This window comes from Pseudophryne corroboree, chromosome 3, assembly GCF_028390025.1.
Source record: "Pseudophryne corroboree isolate aPseCor3 chromosome 3, aPseCor3.hap2, whole genome shotgun sequence".
Lineage (NCBI taxonomy): Eukaryota > Metazoa > Chordata > Amphibia > Anura > Myobatrachidae > Pseudophryne > Pseudophryne corroboree.
This window is the reverse complement of record NC_086446.1, coordinates 169,347,600-169,362,097: the sequence shown is the minus strand read 5'-3', so window position 1 is coordinate 169,362,097 and position 14,498 is coordinate 169,347,600.

The following is a 14,498-nucleotide window of genomic DNA, read 5'->3' as shown; positions in this document are numbered from 1 at the left end:
AGGTTGTAACGAGGTGGAATTCAACACTCTATATGCTTCAGAGGATGGAGAAGCAGCAAAAGGCCATTGAAGCCTATACATCCACCTACAATATAGGCAAAGGATGGGGAATGCACTTGACTCAAGCGCAGCGGAGAATGATTTCTGTGTTTTGAAAGGTTCTCCAACACTTAGAACTTGTCACACGTGAAGTCAGTTCAGACAGAGCCAGCTTGAGTCAGGTCATTCCCCTCATCAGGCTTTTGCAGAAGCAGCTGAAGAAATTGTAGTAGTAGCTAAGATGGAGTGATTACGCTAAGTATGTGGGACTTGTGGATGGAGCCCTTCATTCGCTTTGCCAGGATTTAAGGGTGGTCAATCTGTTGAAATCAGAGCACTATATATTGGCCACCATGCACGATCCTAGGTTTAAAGATCTCTCTTTCCTGCAGACACAGAGGTACTGGTGAGAAAATTGTCAACGCAAGCGGAATGTGACCCATAAACAGCTCCTCCTTCATTTTCTCTCACAACTGGGCCTGCGAGGAAAAGGATAAAATTTCCTAGCTCACCCGCTGGCGGTGATGCAGGGCAGTCAGGAGCAAGTTTTGACATCTGGTCTGGACTGAAGGACCTGCCAACAATTACTGACATGTCTACTGTCACTGCATATGATGCGGTCACCATTGAGAGAATGGTGGAGGATTATATCAGTGACAGCATCCAAGTAGGCACATCAGACAGTCCGTATGTATACTGGCAGGAAAAAGAGGCATCTGGAGGCCCTTGCAGAAACTGGCTTTATTTTACCTTAGTCCAGTGTGTACTTCGAAACAGTGTTTAGTGCAGCTGGTAAACTTGTCAGCAATCGGTATAGGAGGTTACTTCCACAAAATGTGGAGATGATGTTAATTAAAATTAATTATAAATTCCTCCAGGAAGACATTTACCAGCAATTGCCTCCAGAAAGTACACAGTGACCTATGATGGTGGATTGCAGTGGGGACAAATGAATACTCTGTGAGGATGAGGATGTACACACTGAAAGGGGTGAGGAATTGAAGGATGAGGATGACATCTTGCCTCTGTAGAGCCAGTTTGTGCAAGGAGAGATTAATTGCTTCTTTTTTGGTGGGGGCCCAAACAAACCAGTCATTTCAGCCACAGTCGTGTGGCAAAAATCGTAATGCAAAAGTATTTGTGGCGCATACAGATTGGGCAACAAAATGTATTGCTTCATTTCAAAAAACAACAATAAAATTTAATACATCATATAAATATCACCACCGGCCGGTAATTTAAACACTTTAAAAACATAAAATATGCTCTTTTTTGTCTGGTCAATATGAATAAATTAAACAAAAACTCATCCAGCAATATCCTCTATGGTGTATACTTTGACTGCTTTCCTAGATCAGTCCACTTAGATAATGTAGCAGTTCTTCAGGATATTTAGAAACACTTGTATCGCTGTAGAGATAATGTAACAATATGGCACAGTAGCACACTGCACGCTGATCCTTCCAACCAGCAGAATCGCTGGTAGCTATATATAGAAGAGTGTGTGAACGTGCGGAAAAAAAATCTCTGAGAGATAATTTGAGCACTGGTGAACGGAAATCGATTAAGCTCTTATGCAGAGATAAAACAATAACTATTAAGCCTGCCGATAAGGGGGGTGGGATAGTTATCCTTAACACCACAGATTATATATCTGAGTCCCTGAGACAACTAGAAGATAGTAGATTCTATAGAAGTCTGGAAAAAGACCCCACTCCCCTATATCAGAGAGACCTAGAAAATCTATTAGACTGTGCACTTGCTGAGGGCGTGATATCCAAAGAAACATTTTGGTTTTTATTTAATAAATACCCTATCACACCTACTTTTTATTATTTGCCCAAAATTCATAAAACACTTCACTGTCCACCTGGGCGTCCCATTATTTCAGGTGTAGGGTCCCTCACCAACAATTTGTCTGCTTTTGTTGATTTTCACCTACAAGGTCACGTAGAGAGTCTGAGGTCATATATTAAGGATACCAAACATTTTTTGAATAAACTTAATACTATATCGTGGAGAGAAGGTTATCATTTATTAACACTTGATGTAGAGTCACTTTATTCCAACATACCTCATGACTTGGGATTAAAAACCATTAACAACCAGCTCCATAAAGATATTTCTTTGCCAGACTCTCTATGTGACTTTTTTATTTCATCTATTCAGTTCATTTTAGAACACAATTATTTCACGTTTAATTCACGTTTTTATTTACAGACACGGGGGACTGCTATGGGGACGAGGTTCGCCTCTAGCTATGCGAATCTCTACATGGGTGCCTTCGAGGAGGAACATGTTTGGAGTGCTGGCTACGGGGAGAACCTCATCCTCTATGTGAGATTTATAGATGATTTATTTATTATTTGGAATGGGGATTTAGAATCTATACACCAGTTTATCACTAACCTGAATAATAATTTTGGTTTAAAATTCACCGCCACTTTTAGTTTGACACAGATTAATTATTTGGATATCGCGCTCTCAGTAATAGATAACAAACTTGTCACAGAAACATACAGGAAACCAGTGGACAAAAATAAATATCTCAGTTATGATAGTTCTCATTTGGATTCCTCGAAAAACAACATTCCCAAAGGCCAATTAATACGTATGAAACGGAATTGTACCTTAGAAAGCACCTACCAACAACAAGCTAGCAAGTTAATAAAGGTTTTTGATAGACAGGGATATCCTGAAAAGATTACTAAAAAGGCATATGAAGAAGTAAATTTAATAGAAAGACAACAGTTGTTACAACTAGGACGACCAAAATTGGGGAAAGAGCAGAATAATGATATCAGAACTTTGAATTTTGTTACTCAATTTAATGGTTGTGCTAGGGAAATCAAGAGTATTATAAAGAAGAATACATCCATTCTACTACAGGATGACTTGTTGAGAAATGAAATTACAACACAGGGGAAAGTTATTTTTAGGAGATCTGAAAATCTGAAATCTAAACTAGTCCATAGTCATTTTAAAATGACAAAAGAACCAGCTATTAATAATGACCTCAACTGGCTCCCCAAAAAACCTGTAGGTTATCATAGGTGTGGGAATAATAAATGTTTTATGTGTAATAATTCTCCACGGAAGGTAACAGAATTTTCTTCTTTTAACTCTGGAGAGAGATTCGAAATTAATGAATTTTTGAACTGTCAGTCTTCATATGTGATTTATATTTTAAGCTGCAAATGCGGTAAACAGTATACAGGAAGAACGACTCGTACCCTCCATATTAGATATATGGAGCATAAGAGGAATATACAGAATGGTATCAAAACACACCCCTTGTCCAAACATATTGCATCTTGCCAGAATCGTGACATGAAGAATGTCTCAATCGTGGCAATCGAACACATTAAGGCCACACATAGAGGGGGTGATAGGTTTGGACGCCTCTGCAGATGTGAGGCGTTCTGGATTTTTAAGTTAGACTCAATGGTGCCGAATGGACTTAATGACACCATTGAGCTAAACAATATCTGAAATGGGTATGAGCTGTTCATCCTTAGCTGTGCACTTCTAGGTTTTTCTTTTCTTTTTATGTTCGGCTGTATTAGAGCTTGTTCCCCTTTAAATATTATTGCTTTCATTATAGACACTTTTAGCAGTCCATTATGTTGGGCGGTGGTGAGGACGGCTGGTGTGTTGTCTATGCGCTAGCCGCCTACGACTGCCCTGTTCGCATATGAGTGATTTTTACCAGTAGCCACATACTGTCTCAATAAAATGCCCTGTGGAATCCGATAGGATTAATAATATATTTTTCATCCCCCCTTTAGATATAGTTGTTAGTTTCCCTGTGGATATAACATAATTAACTGTACTGAATTATTGAAGAAGTTAGCTGTATTACAGGTCCATTGTCTCCAAAAAAATATTTTGATATTAATTATTATAACAATTTTGCTCTTAACGAATTGAATGTATACAGGATTTGTCATACATGTTCCTCCTTTTTCGTTTTTGTTTTTGTTTTGTTTTATGTGTGTGCTGTTATCGGTGTGATGACATGTCTCATAAAAGAAAGAAGAGAATTGCTTCATTTATTTATCTAATTATTTTTATTATCACTAATATATATATATATATATATATATATATTTTATAGTAATGCTCTTATATGCTCTTAGATACTAGGCTGGCAGCAATTTTGATGAGATTACACTAAATGACTATGTTATATGAGATCTATATCTAATGAAGGAATTATGGACACCAGCTAGACCTACACAGATGTGACAATTAAAGCCGCGGCCGTTTGCGGTCCAAAATCAGAGAGAGACGTAACACGCCAAGGAAACAACGGCGGGGTGACGTCATCGCAGCATTTAACCGCGAGGTTTAAATAGAGCAAAATGGAGCAGTGAGTCTATTTCTGATGAAGCCGCTGAACCCGGAGGGAGGCGGGGAAACGCGTTAAGGACTCATACACTTTTACATTATACCACTGACCATTATACTGCCCACCGCCAGCAATATTTATTGGATCTACACGGATGACCTCCTCCAGAGATGACTGCTTGAAAGGGTTATAAGCACCAGCAGCCGGGAGGAAGCCACAGAGATTCTAATGCTGGAAGAGAGCGGTGAGCATTTATATTTTGTCTGGCCAGACATTGTAAAGAATTAAGCTTTAAAACTTTTACCGGATTCAAATCACTGAACGGACATTGGCACGCTGTTCTGATTGAAATCTTCTATATATAGCTACCAGCGATTATGCTGGTTGGAAGGATCAGCGTGCAGTGTGCTACTTTGCCATATTGTTACATTATCTCTACAGCGATACAAGTGTTTCTAAATATCCTGAAGAACTGCTACATTATCTAGGTGGACTGATCTAGGAAAGCAGTCAAAGTATACACCATAGAGGATATTGCTGGATGAGTTTTTGTTTAATTTATTCATATTGACCAGACAAAAAAGAGCATATTTTATGTTTTTAAAGTGTTTAAATTACCGGCCGGTGGTGATATTTATATGATGTATTAAATTTTATTGTTGTTTTTTTTAAATGAAGCAATAAATTTTGTTGCCCAATCTGTATGCGCCACAAATACTTTTGCATTACGATTTTTTTCTTCTGATAAGGTTGAGTAGCCTTATTTGTTGGCTGCATCTCGATTGGTGTGTATCGAGCGCTTGGCTATATTTCTTGTTGTCCTTTTAAACAGTCGTGTGGCAGACCCTGTCGCTGAAATTATGGTTTGTTAAAGTGTGCATGTCCTGTTTATACAACATAAAGGTGGGTGGGAGGGCCCAAGGATAATTATATCTTGCACTTCTTTTTTTTCTTTGCATGATGTGCTCTCTTTGGGGCCTTGTTTTTAAAACTGCCATTCTGTCTGCCACTGCAGTGTCATTCTTAGATGGGCCAGGTGTTTGTGCTGCCCACTTGGGTCGCTTAGCTTAGTCATCCAGTAACCTCGGTGCAACCTTTTGGCCTAAAAACAATATTGTGAGGTGTGAGGTGTTCAGAATAGACTGGAGATGATTGGAAATGAATGTTTTTGAGGTTAATAATACCGTAGGATAAAAATTACCCCTAAATTCTGTGATTTTAGCTGTTTTATGTTTTTATTCAAAAATCAGATCCAAAACCAAAACCCGAAAAGGGTGGTTTTGGCAAAACCAATCCATATCCAAAGCACGAGCTGGGCTCCAGATCCAAAACCAAAACACAAAACCCGAAAAGTGTCCGCCGCACATCTCTCATTACTACCTTCTCTGGCAGAGAATTCCAAATCCTTACTGCTCTTACTACAAAGGGGTGTAGTATGGGATGCCGGCGGCCGGGCTCCCGGCGACCAGCATACTGGCGCTGGGAGCCCGACCGCCGGCATACCGACAGCGTGGTGAGCGCAAATGAGCCCCTTGCGGGCACCGTGGCGCGCTACGCTCGCCACGCTATTTTATTCTCCCTCCAGGGGGTCGTGGACCCCGACGAGGGAGAAAAAGTGTCGGTATGCCGACTGTCGGGATTCCGGCGCCGGTATACTGTGCGCCGGGATCCCGACAGTCGGCATACTGACGACCACCCACTACAAAGAACCCTTTCCTCCATTGTGTATGATTTTTTTTCTCTTCTAACCTCAGGGGGTGTCCAGGTGTCCTGTAAACACATTGTCTGATAAATCCTTCGATTGTCCCTTTATGTATTTATAAATATTAATAATACCCCCTCTCAGCCACCTCTTTTCCAGCGTAAATATATCTAACGTACGAAAGTCCTCACCGCTTTCGCGTCCTGTCCCCAGTATACAGATTGGAAGATTAGGTCACACGGGACCTGACCACATAGGGGATTCCCGCTTACCGTCAGTAACTGCCTGTTACTGACTCCACCCACTGCACTGTGGGCGTGTTTTTGCTGCCACCATCAAACTCCTAATCTGTCGTGGCGTTTGGAACCACGGTTCTGCTCTGTATGTGCCGACACGCTGCTTTACCACACCTGTGTGGTATTGACGAATACCCACTAGTCCTCTACCGGTAGCTGGCGGAAGGCGGAACTTGGAGACGTTGGGGTGCTCCCTTGACGGGGCTATGATTTGCATAGGCCTGCAGGTCACAAGATGAAGTGTCGTCTTTAGGCAGAAGATCTTTATTTGCCCAAATACAGCCTTCAAAAAGGCTAAGCAATACAGCAAGATGTTACAGCAGAATCAAAATGGTATAATACACTTTTCATGGGGCATCTGCCCTCCTTTTATCCTACTCCAATACACAATACCACAGAGGGTAAGTCCGCCCTGTGGTTTACAACCAATCAGTGTTCACCCATGGGCTGTGCATGCCTTGGTCACATGCACAGCTACCATTGTCCTCTATGGACAGTGGGGAGTGGTCACTCTCCTTTGACTGTCCCATTCTGGAGGATCAGGATACGCCCCGGTGCCATTCAGTCTAGGTTGGGGGAAGTTTTCCCACCTAAACTGACTTCCAGAAACCTGCCCGGGACCTAGCCCACTGTCTGCAGCCTGGATTCGGGCTCCAGAGCTGGGCAGCCTACAGGTTTTCCTGGCAATTACGGGTGATCTCCATGGAGCTCCGGAAAACCACTCAGCTTGTTTCAAAGCTGAGCTTCTCCTCTCTCTTCCAATGACACTTTCAAGTCTGAGGCTGGAAGGGAAAGTAATCTGTTTTGGGGGAAAAGGTCTGGTCAAATCCATCAGCCTGCACAGCCATGGATTCCCCCCTCCTGGGACACACAACCAAGTAAGTGTTATTTACCTTTAAATACATTTAAAATACACTGTACATTCCCCTCTAAATATACACTGAGCCTGTGCCCTGCACAGGCTCCACATACCCAGGCACTGCAGTGCCTCATACCACAATATATGTTTATATTTACATTTAAAACAATGTTTTGTTTTACATACTGAGTGCTGGGCTCCCCTAGCCCTGCAGCCTGGCTGCTAGGGATCTCTCAGTTCTGGAGGTCTGGGGCTGGCTTCCCCCATCCTCCCTGTAATGCCTGCCACTGGGGTCCAGGGAGCTGGCTCTCCCTGTCCTCCCAGTGCGGCACTCAGTCACTGGCCTTGCCGCACAGTGCGGTGCACCCCCCTTATGCAGCCTGGCAGCCTGGGCTCTGTCTTTGTATGGAGCGCTGAGATGCCGCTAGGGAGCCGGCTATCCTGGTCCCCCCTGAGCGGTGCACTCTGGTGCCCTCGCCGTGCAGGGAGCTGGCTAGCCCGGTCCCCTGTGTGCTGCACCAAGTTCTGTGTCCTTGCCGCAGCGTCCAGCGGGGAGCCGGGCTGCGGCGCACCACTGCCCCCTCCTGCCGCCCAGCAGCCCGGGAAGTTCATCCCGGCTTCCGCGGCTGGCCACCTCCAGCGTGCTGAGGCGCCGGGAGCCCTGCAGAGGCATGCACAGAGCGCACTGCAGTGGGAGCTGAGCTCCCAGCCGCAGCGGCTCACCCTTCTCCCCCGGCACACAGAGCTCAGTGCGCCGTGGGCTGTACTCACCGCTGCCGTTGCCGGGAGCGGAGCTCCCGGACTCCGGTGGTCAGCGACTCATACAGATCGCTGCAGCGGGAGCTGATCTCCCGGCTGCAGCGGCTCCCCTCTACCCCGGCGCACACACACAGCTCAGTGCGCCGGGGGCTGCCCTCACTGCCACGGTCGCCGGAGAGGTCCGGGACCGCGACACATATTAAAAATGCAATATAAAAACATTTTAAACACACGGCGCCTAGCGCCGACAACATTTAAAAATGGCGCCAAGCGCCCACTGTCCCCATAATGGCGCCAGGCACTAGGTGTTAACCCCTTCAGTGCCACGGCCGCTATTAACCATGTGGCCACTAGGGTGGTCCGGCCACAATTACTTTTTCAGCTCAACATGTAAAAGTGTCGACATGCAAAAGGTTAACCCCACAAGGTGGACATTGTTGTAATGTCGACATAGAACATGTCAACAAGTGAAATGTCTACATTCTGCAAGGAGCAGAGAATTAGACTATGGAATGTGAGGGTTGTCACAACTGAGGGCTGGTGTCGGTAGCTGGAGGCCTCAGTTGTAGGTGCTGACGGGTATGTGAACTTAGGAGCAAGGAGAGGACTCCTAGACATGTGCTGAGATGTAGTACCAATTGCCAGAAGGTGTGACCACGAAAACAGGAGGTATCTTTGAGGGTTTTTATTAAATCATAAAAGTCAAGAATGTGCAACCAAACAATAAATGTCACAAGTGAGTCTCTGAATCACAACTGGTAAAAACCAGTAATCCGGAGTTTAAATGGAAGTGCCTTATGACACGTGAGAACATAGGTGAAACACTGAGTGAAGCTGGGGATCGTAGGTGAAGCTTGAGTGATATTGGGAATCACAGATGAAACTTTGAGTGATGCTGGGGGTCGCAGGTAAAGCAGGAGTGATGCTAGGGATCGCAGGTAAAGCTGGAGTGATGCTGGGGATCGCAGGTAAATGCTCCACTACTGTGCGGAGTAATGGAAACAGAGGACTGCCAGACAGTGGCTGCTAGAAGCTGGAGTTTGTACACTCTGCTAGCGCTAAGTGCGGGAACTAAAGAGTCAGGTTGCACCACAGAGCATCAGCACAGGAGAACTGGAGCTGCACCGCAAAGAGGAACCACCAGGGAGTCAGGCTATACAGCAGGGAGTATTCACAGAAGAGTCCTTAGATAAGCTGCATACTGGAATGCTGGAGAGACAATGGAAGCACTGACAACCATCTGGGTGCTGAGACAGGATATTTATACCTGCTGGATAGCAGGGATTGGCTGACAATTAAGCTCAGGCTCCGGCAGCCCTGCGGATAGGTGAGAAGAGCATCAGGTGACTAAATCCAAAATGGCTGCGCCCAGTGACGGTGTCAAACGGTAATGGCGGCGGAGGCCGCAGCAGCAGAAACTCCACGCGCCCAGATACGCACAGCGGCCACGGGGATGACATCAGCGCCCGTGGCACACAGAGGACGCATATCCAGTGGAAGACCAAAGGCGCGGCAGTGACAGCCGCGACGGGGCTGAGAGCGCAGCACCACCGTAAGTGTACACACTAAAGAAGCCGCTGAACCAGCGCTGCAGGCAACACCTATGAAATGTAAGCCAAGACATAGCTATAGCCCGGCCCTGGCTCGCTGAGCCAACCTCAGGAGACACCTAACAGGCAGGAAACGGCGTCCAGTTACCCGGATCGTGACAAGGGTTAGGCATTAGGGGAAGGGGTACAGTTAACGACCACTAAAACTGCGATACGAAGTTCGCAGAACTCATTATCACGATTCTGGATCCAGAAAATGCCATCAAAGCAGCTACCATATACAGTAAGTGCATCGGGACAAACTGTTTTATCAGCCATATCAACATTTCATCAGTGTTTACATTTAAAAGTAGATGAACTCTCTAATTGGATAAATTCCAAATACAAAACTGCTGTATTTTAAGAGACCAAGTGAGGTTGTTATTCATTGAAAATGTAGCAAAGAGATTCTTCAAGAAAAATATAATTTTGATATGCATTTTTATATTTGGACCAATTATTAAACATAACTTATGTTCTGAAAATGAAATGTGAGTGGGCAGAACATGTCTAATTCATACAATAAAAAGACTTATTTACTGTGTAGGTGACACAGGAGGAGTCGGATAGAAGTGATGTGTGGAGTAATAAACTGAGTCAGAAACAGTTATTTGTAGCAGAATGTTTGTATAGTGAAGAAGATGATGATGATGATGATGATGATGATGATGATGATGATGATAATAATAATAATAATACCACTACTACAGGGAATTCATTATTTTATTAGTACATTTTTATAGTATATATGAATTAGGCATATATCTTTATAATAGCATGATAACTTTTTCTCAAAAGCCATATAGAACATTATTATCTCTGATAGTCAGCGTATTGCATTTTGCCTCATATCTTACCTGCTGATCTTACCTTACTCTTCCTCAGCTACTAAGCTAGTACTGTTACTTTCATGAATAGTTTATTATGGCAATTAAAAAGATTAAAAAGGATGGATGGATGTAATTAGGTTACTAGATTTAATAAATAAAGCCAGAATCTTTATGAAATGGAAATTTTACAGGAGCAATTAAGACATTTACAGAGTTTATGGGAACCTTGTGGCCCATCTACTGTATTTCATTTGGAGTAATTGGAGTTATGACTAATCAAAATTTGCCAACGAATCTCCTTGGAATTAGTGTGTCCTGGGTTACAAACTTCTTGGTGACACTCAGAAAAATTGTTGGGCTGGCCGGTCTTTTCATTTTGTCTGCTATTTTTTTTTTTCCTCATATGTGTATATGACTCTAAGGATATATTCATGTTTTTTTTTGGATACAGAAAATAAGCTGACTTACTGTACGTGCAAACTGTACATAAATACAAAAAAAGGAAGCAGTATGATTCATTATAACACTGTATTGGCATCAATGACATGTTTTTTTTGGGGGGGAACAGTGGTTGCATTCGAATTATATGCATTGAAAATAAAATTTACACTTGTGAAATAAATAAAATATATACAGTATGGTATCGGGGAGATATAACAAATTAATATATTCATACTCTGACTGCTGCTTGTTATTTCTCTGATTTTCCTACCTGTGTTAGAGGTGAGCACCTGTGCAGGTGAATTGACGATCAGTGTGAGTGCCAATCCCTATTGGTTTTCCTCTATCTATCTATCTATCTATCTATCTATCTATCTATCTATCTATCTATCTATCTATCTATCTATCTATCTATCCTGACACCAAAGTGTTCATACCATATTTATGCATACTTCAAAATAAAGTAGTATATGTTTATCAGATTCTACTGCTGATTAAAACCTCAAATGGCTCCACTCTTTGAAAGAGACCTTAAACAGAAATAGACCAGTCAGGTATTGCATACTTTAAAATCTGTCATCACAAAATCACAATAAAAACTACTAATATTAAAAACAAGTTAAACCTTATTCAAGTCTCCAAAGTCAGCTAGAGGTGAACTATCCCAAGGGTTCGCTACCCAAGGCAATCTTAACATATGGCCACATTGGACAGCTGCCTCGGGTCTCATAATACTAGGTTCCTTCATGCAGAAGCAGGTGGGGGGAGGGGATGCTGGTTGCAAATGCTGCCCACCTGCTCTGATTTGAAATCTACACAATCGGAGTGGCCAAGCAGCATTCTCTATTTGTGTCCCAGCTTGCAGCCAGTGAATGGCTGTCAGCTTGCTGACTGGTGGATGTCTAGAGCTATCCATCAATGAGAGTGCTAACAGCAATTCTCTGTATGGAAGAAAGGGGGAGATGACACTGGACTATGGAGGGGTATGTTATTATTATTATTATTATTTATTATTATTATTTTTTTTATTTATTTATTCCCATGAATAAGGGCTTTGCCCAGGTCCTACAATGTTGTTAAGATGGTTCTGTTACAACTTCCACATTAAATCGTTCCCAAGAAAGATTATGGATACCTAGATCAATCACAAAGTAGTAAAATCACCCATGCTATATTGTCTATCATTACCTTGTTTGTTTGGGTATAAAGAAAGTCCTTCTTTTCATCCTCTGATGCTGGACAAAATATTTACTTTCAGCAATCTGTTTCAAATCTTCTTTTATGCTTCTCAAGAGTCAGTGCACTTGATAACATAAAAAGGAAGAAAACTTCAATATTTTATTACCATAAAAATGTAAAATACAATGTACTGTAAAAAAAAAAAAAAGTTCTTTGGTAAAGGAGAATCTTGTAGCTGGGGAGTAAACTTTACCCTATCTTGCGAGCATCTGTCTTGCTAGTCACAACTACATAATAATTCTGTTTTGTACACCACTGACTTAGAATATGTTATCAGTGTTACCTGGTAGATTTAAAACTGGTGGAAAAAAACAAAACAGAAAATGGTGGTTTTACAATTCTTCCCATAGTCTCCATGATTTATAGGAGATAGCAGATGTACTGTAAGTAGATATCCATTCATTCATTTTAGCCCTACTGATGGTAAATATCCCCAAGTGTTTCTGCATCTGAATTGCTGTATCTGGAACTGGGGATCCCAGGAACTTAGCTAGTGTTCCAGTTGGAGGCAAGCTTCAAGTATTTCTCTGCACTCTCAGTGAAATTATTCTACAAAACTTTGTACATGTTGAGTATCCCATATCCAAATATTCAGAAATACAGAATATTCCAAAATATGGAATTTTTTGAGTGAGACTGAGATAGTGAAACCTTTGTTTTCTGATGGCTCAGTGTACACAAACTTAGTTTAATACACACAGTTATTAAAAATATGGTATTAAATGACCTTCAGACTGTGTGTATAAGGTGTATATAAAACATAAATGATTTGTGTGAATGTACACACACTTTGTTTAATGCACAAAGTTATTAAAAATATTGGCTAAAATTGCCTTCAGGCTGTGTGTATAAGGTGTATATGAAACATAAATGCATTCTGTGCTTAAACTTGGGTCCCGTCGCCATGATATCTCATTATGGTATGCAATTATTCCAAAATACGGAAAAATCTGATATCCAAAATACTTCTGGTCCCAAGCATTTTGGATAAGGGATACTCAACCTGTAATAAGGTCTGAGCTCTTACTGGGCAATTCCAAAACTTGTATCTCTGTTTTCTAATGTCATTCCTTGACTGTATGTGTTTTGGACCAAAATCATGTTGGAAGGTGAAATTCCTCTTCATCTTTAGATTTCTCAAAGATACCAGCAGGTTTCATAACAAAATATCTTAATATTCCAACATCATTTGGGGTGACTGGTTGTATTTTTTATTTATTTATTTATTTATTTATTTATATAGATTTAGATGATTTTTATATGAGAAATGCTTTTTTCTTGATAAATTACCCTTTATGTACCTACCCTCCATGTACAGAATGCATGATATTGTCACCAACAGGGACTGACAGCTATTACCAGACATTCCTTCAGCACCTTTAGTTCCAGTTAAGTTCCTTAGCTTTCCATTAAAAAAATAAAAATATAAATATGTGACCCAATATAAGGATTTTCATTGTCTAGTGTTATGTCCACTCTATTAGCAGCTGATGTTAACTTAGAAATGGACTCAGCAGCTTCATTTTCTGTATTGTAGCTCCTTGTGGTACCCTCCTTGATGAGTTTTCTCCTTGTATTGCCATTAACTTCAGAAGCATGATAATAAAACACAAGGTACACTTCCAAACACCAATGTACCAGTAGCAAAAGGATAATCACCCTTAGAAATATCCGATGATTAGGATATTTTCTGTATAGTAAACCCACAAGTTGTTCCACAATAATAATATGATGAATAGGGTTATTTAGGTCGCAACATGATGCAACAGCAATTTCCCTGTGACTGGTGCCAATGTACACGTGCAGGTCCTGCGCGACTGACGAATGTATTGGCTGTGAACGCCTTTACCTCATTGACAGGTAGAGGCGTTCGCTGGGTGGGTAGGGGTGGCGACGCACCATCACAAGGAAAATGGGGATAGGTCGATGGCATTTTTGGGGCATCTGTTAAACCCAGACTCGCTCATCTGACTGCCAGAGAAGCATAATTCATCACTCCACAGAACACGTTTCCACTGCTCCACAGTCCAGTGTCAGTGTGCTTTACACCACTCCATCCGATGCTTGGTAATGGACTTGGTGATGTGAGGCTAGCATGCAGCTGCTCAGCCATGGAAACCCATTCCATTAAGCTCCCAACGCACAGTTATTGTGCTTACATTAATGCCTGTGGAAGTTCAGAACTGTTTAATGACAGAATCAGCAAAGCATTGGTGACTTTTACACACCATGCACCTTAGCAGTCCCTGACCCTGTGTGATTTTACACGGTCTTCCCCTGCATGGCTGAGTTGCTGCTGTTCCTAAATGCTCCCACTTTCTAATAATACCACTTACAGTTGACCGTGGAATATCCTGCAGTGATGAAATATCAAGAACCGCCCTACTGCAAAG